Consider the following 6,013-nt stretch of genomic DNA (forward strand, 5'->3'; position numbering starts at 1 on the left):
TTTTGATTTTTCTGCTTAAGGATTCTTGAGAAAATGTATTTCCTTTCAAACCCAAAGGCTGTACCATAGTGATCTCTGAAACACTTTTTGGACAGAGGAGAGAGATGACTAAGCACATCTGTTTGGGTCCAGCATTAGCTGGTGTGCAGGAGTCTGCTGGAAATGAACACCAGCACATCTGCGTCTTGGCCATACCTTTGTCCTTGGATCCATCTTTGTGACTCTGTTTTCCAAAGCTTCCAGGGACTGGAACCTCCCCACAGGGGGACCATTATGGGAGGGGCTCACGGGAGGACAGGAAGCGCCACATCGTGACTTGGAAAGTTCACGGCAGGGTGGGTGAAGAGGCCAGCGGTGCAACTAATTTTCAGGCCCATCGGCAAGGGCCTCAGAAGACAGCTGCTCCTGCTGCCAATTCCCAGGGTCCACGTGGGCTCAGGATAAGTTCTAACGTGGGTTTTCCTGGGAACACGCAGGCCTGAGATCCCTGATGAAGTTGTCAACGCAGCCGTCTCCTCTCCAGCTTCGCTGAAGCTCCTCTTCAGCTGAGTCTGAAGATTAAAATGGGAGGCCCAGTTTCAGCTAATAAACAGCCAGAAGGTTTAGGCGCCTGTTCTAGGGAAATGGCTGGAATGTGTTAGATTAGGAGACAGAAGTTATTACCTTAGCTATCCATCGATCCATGGATCCATCCGTCATGTATCTATACCTATCATCTATCTATCTATCTATCTATCTATGTACTGTATTTAAGATAGATAGTCTTTCCTTAAAAAATAGCTTGTACAGAAAGTAGAAATGACAGATCAGCACGGGAATTGGAAACCTTTCACAGTTGGGTGCCAAGTCCTCATAAACGCACTGGTGGAGCCTTTCAGCCAACATGCTTGCAGAGCACTCATTGTTCCTGAGAGGAGAGATGAGAAGAGTCAGGGGAACAGGAGTGAGGTCCTCCCTGACCCTTCTCCCCATCTTGAAAGTTTCCTTTTAAAATGCAAACCCTCCGTGTATAAGTGAAAGAACAAATCACACTCCCTTTCAATTTCCCACTTCCCTCCCCTCTTCCCCAGCTGGAGAGGATGGCCCAGCCCCCTATGCCTTTGTAAGAAATGGGCTCATTTCTCCAGCCCGAGGAAGCATAATCTGAAAAGGTGCTGGGGGGATAGGGGGGTGAGCAAACACACTAAGACAAGATGCAGTAACGCACCCACCCCTCTGACGGCATCACGACCTTGAAAACTGTGGGGTTCTTAGGAGAATGTTTGCATTCCTCTGTTTGGATGTGATTCCGTTACTCCTCACTGAGGTTGAATTTGGGAGCGGGTGTGCACATGTTTGTGTGCGTGTGCATAGGTGTACATGTGTGTGTGTCCGTATGTTGTACCAGTTGGTACCAGCTTGATGTTTGGAAGGAAAGGATGAAGAGACCTGAGGGGGCCACTGAGGGAGCCCATGCCAGCTTAGCCTGTTCTTCCATCGATAACACCCTCAGGGCATATTCTGAAGGCAAACTCTAGCAAGGGGACAGGCAGCCCTGGGTTGAGGACGGGTTCTGTGCCCGGGGTAGCTTTGTGGCCTAGAGAAGGGGTGAGCCTGTGAAGGTCTTAGCCTGTTTTGGGTGCTCTTCCCCTTGGACCTATGGAGGTGATGCCATCTCATACTGTTAAAAATCTCCTTCTTTGGGACTTCCCTGGTCGCGCAGTGGTTAAGAATCCGCCTGCCAGTGCAGGGTACAGCGGTTTGAGCCCTGGTCCGGGAAGATCCCACATGCTGCGGAGCAACTAAGCCCGTGAGCCACAGCTACTGAGCCTGCGCTCTAGCACCCGCGAGCCACAACTACTGAAGCCCGCGCACCTAGAACCCGTGCTCTGCAACAAGAGAAGCCACCGCAATGAGAAGCCTGCACACCGCAACCAAGAGTAGCCCCCGCTCGCCACAACTAGAGAAAGTGTAGCAATGAAGACCCAAAGCAGCAAAAAACCCACAAACCCCCCCAAAAACTCCTTTTTCCACCGTGTAATTCCCTTTAGTTGTTGTTCTAAACCCTTCAGGAGAATCTTCCTCAACTTCACAGGAGGTGGTATGCAGAATGGGGGCTGGGCAGAGAGGCAGGGGAGCAGGCCAGCATCTCCCTCTGCTTTGCCTGGGAGAGGAGCATGTGATGTCCCCAAGTCTAGGAAGGGAGTCCTGGGGAGAAAGCTGAGGGGGGAGGGGTGCTCACGGAGGAGCAGCTGCAGAAGGACCTGGGGGCGCCCCTAGAGGAATAACTGAACTTCACACCTAGAGTGGAAACAATCGAAACCTTTTTGGTCCGATAAGAAAGGACCCCCACAAGTCAATTAGCGACTGTAAATAACTTATAATTGCTGAGTAAATTGCTGACATGGCCGGCAAAGTCGTCCATTTGACATCACAGGGAGGAAAAGAGATGTCCACACACAGCTGGCAGAACAAGTCATGAAGGGACTCTTGCCAAACGGACCTAATTTCTGGATGTGATAACAAGCTTAGTGGATAATGGGAGTGCAGTGAACTAGACTATCTTTCTGCTTCTTTTGAGCATTTGTGGCCTCTCCATAAACCTATCTCAGGGAAAACCAGCTAGTTTTATATCCATTGATTGCATGGATTTATTGGCTCTTATTTTTTTCCCAGTGAAATCATACACCAAGTAATCATTAATAGCTCAATGCCAAGTCAGGAGGAAGTATTGATCTGAAGAAAGCACTTTTCTCAATTGCTCCCAGGTTTCGAAATTGAAATTGACGTTAAGCTTTCTGATTCCTTGGAAGAAATAAATGGGAATCAATAAAAGAAGACTCAGTGAGACCTAAACAAAGAAATTGGTTGGGAAAAGAAAAACTAAAAAAGTAAATGAAAAATGGTGGAGACAGACATTTGAGCAGGAAAAGAGAAGCATGCCATAGAGAAAGACCAACACTCGTATGAGACCCTTTCTGGATGCCTAATGTAAAATGATTGGAGTTTATCCCTCATTCCTAAGGGGGATGGCCAAGTATCTACCAGTCATACATGGGTGCTTTGCCATGCATGCCAGCTCTACCCTGAAGGCTTCCTGACCAAGTTCACTAACTCATGGGTGGAACTCATCTCTGTTAATAACCCAGCACGGGTAAGGTGCTTCCTCCTCTCTCAAAAGGAGGATGCCTAGAATCTATTATGGCAAAATTCAGGGATAAGAGAAAGTAGATTGGAGTTTTCCTTGGGCCTGTGAAGGAATTCTGCTGGTCCCGCATGTTTCTAAGGTAAATGATTTGGGAGCACTGAGGCAGGAGGAGGCCTGCCACACAGTCCTGATGGGTCCCCGGATTCCTTGCTAGCTCAACTAATCCCCATTCAACCATCTTCCTAAAACCCACTAATCTCATCATTTTTCGGCTTTAAAATCTGCATTGCCTCTAGAAAAAGTCCAGGTGCCAGCTGGGATAACATGGGTTAGTATGAGCTGCGGGAGCTAGTCTGCATTGAACTGAGTCATGCTAGCTCTACACCAAGCCATGACATCCAAAAAAAAAAAAAGACTTTATTTCTTGGAGCAGTTTTAGGTTCACAGTAAAACTGAGCAGAAAGTACAGAGAGTTCCCATATACCCCCTGTCCCACAAAAGCACAGACTCTGCCACTATCAACCCCCCCACCACCAGAGTGGTGCTTTTGTTATAACTGATGAAGCAGCATCCACTTATCATTATAACCAAAGTCCACGGTTTATATTAGGGTTCACTTTATGGGTGTTCCCAAATGTACAAGGACACGTATCCACTATCACAGTATCATACAGAGTAGTTTCACTGCCCTAAAGATCCTCTGCGCTCCACCTATTCACGAAGGAAGAAAGGGAGAAGGGGAAGAATCTGGAGGGGGATGCAGGAAAGAGCCATAAGGTTGATGGGTGGATTGCAGTCAGGGCTGGACTGGAAGATGGTCAAAGAATAAAAGGATGGGTTGGGTTTCCTCATCCTTGAAAGGAGAAATCAGACACAGTGGTCAACCCCTTTAGGGGGCCTTTTCAGATTGGTGGGTGAGAGGATGGGATGCCCCCGTGTGGATTAAAGGGCGGGGATTTGTATGTGTTAATTCACTTTTATATTCCGAGTTCCTGGCACGTAACAGGTGCTCAATAAACACCTTGGATGAATAATCCAGACAAACTAAAGAATAGGGAACTTAGCTGAGCGAGATGAAGAGTTTCCATGCCGCGCCCATTACCAGCCTCTGGAACTGATGGTGAAATCCTGCCTCAGGAGGCAGTCAAGTCTCTGGAGGGTGTGACTGAACACGCATTTCCTGAGTGCCAGAAGTGTGGGGTGTTCAGCGTGACTAAACGGTTTCTTAAGTATTATCTGATCTGGGAAAGCAGTAGATGCGCAGTTAGCTATACAAATAGAGTGAGGCAGTGCTCTCAGAAGAAGGAATATTGGTGCACGCACAGCAGCGTTTCCCCAAGCTGGCTGAGCGTGAAGCCCCTCCAAGACAGCAAAGGTACAGGCTCCATCCCACACCTTCTAAACCAGAGTCTCTGGCAGCGACTCTGGAATCCTCCCCCCACCCCGACCTTTTACAAAAGCTTCCCCGTGTGATTCTGATGATCAGCTAGGTTGGTTTGCCAAATGTTGGTACAGAAAAACAATCAAGTGGGACGTCTTTAAAAACTGGCTGGCGCTGGCCTGTTCAAAGTGATCTTGGTGCAGTCCTTTGTGGAGGCCGGGGGGCCAGCCTTATGCTAGTGAGCTGAGGCAGGGTCTGCTGGCTGAAGGACGCGCCTCACCAATCTGCCCTTCTTCTGCCGAACACTCCACCACCTGTAGATGAATCCCCCATTGCAAGGACTCGCTTCTACGGAAGCAAATACGGCATTTCCGGGAGTGTAAACTATCATATCATACACCTGCATTTGTTTCCTGCAGCTGCTGTAACAGATTTCCATGAATCTAGAGGCTTAAAACAACAAAAGTTTATTCCCTTAAGTTCTGGAGGCCAGAAGTCCAAAATCAGTCTCCCTGGGCTGGAGTCAAGGTGTCGGCAGGGCTGGCTCCTCCTGAGCCCCCAGGGAGAATCCCTTTCCTCACCTCCTCCAGCTTCTGGTGTTTGCCGATTCCCCTCGGCTTGTGGCCGCATACCTCCCCTTATCACCTCGCCTCCCTCTCTGCCATAGTCTGATCTCCTTCTGCCTCCCTCTTTTTTTTTTTTTTTTTTTGGCGGTACGCGGGCCTCTCACTGCTGTGGCCTCTCCCGTTGCTGAGCAAGGCTCCGGATGCGCATGCTCAGCGGCCATGGCTCACGGGCCCAGCCGCTCCGCGGCATGTGGGATCTTCCCGGGCCGGGTCACAGACCCGCGTCCCCTGCATCGGCAGGCGGGCTCTCAACCACTGCGCCACCAGGGAAGCCCCTGCCTCCCTCTTTTAAGGACATCTATGATTATTTAGGGCCACCAGGTAATCCAGGATAATCTCTCCATTGCAAGGTCCTTAATTTGATCACATCTGCCTTTTGTTACATCAGGAAGCTTCGCAGGTTCCAGGAATTAGGATGTGGGCCTCTGGGGGGGGGTGGTCACTAGTCAGCACACCCCAACACTGGTCTGAGTGAAGGACCAAACGCAGGCATTTAGCAAATTCACTGACTTCCTAAATATAAGCCAAACCAGCTGCACGGAGTGATGAGCATTTTGTTTGATGAGAAGGAGAACTGTAGAGCTGAGAGGAGGCCTGGGCTGTGCAAACAAAGGCAGAGGATGCTGGGTTCCCCAGGAGTTTAGTGGACTCCGGACTCCCGGACTAGAAAGCAAAGCTCAGGGCTGGGAGCGGGAGGGGAAGGGCAGGAAAGCCCCAGGGACAAAGGCTCCCCAGCTTCTGCAGGGATGTGCCTGAGGGTCCTGCTCTGCTTACCTCCGCGTGTGACAGTGAGGCTCGCGGGAAAGGACGGTCGTGAACGTCTTGGGCCACATGGTAGTTATTATCATCATTGCTTCAACCTGTTCCGAAGATCGTTTC

Source organism: Pseudorca crassidens, chromosome 12, assembly GCF_039906515.1.
Source record: "Pseudorca crassidens isolate mPseCra1 chromosome 12, mPseCra1.hap1, whole genome shotgun sequence".
Taxonomy (NCBI): Eukaryota; Metazoa; Chordata; class Mammalia; order Artiodactyla; family Delphinidae; genus Pseudorca; species Pseudorca crassidens.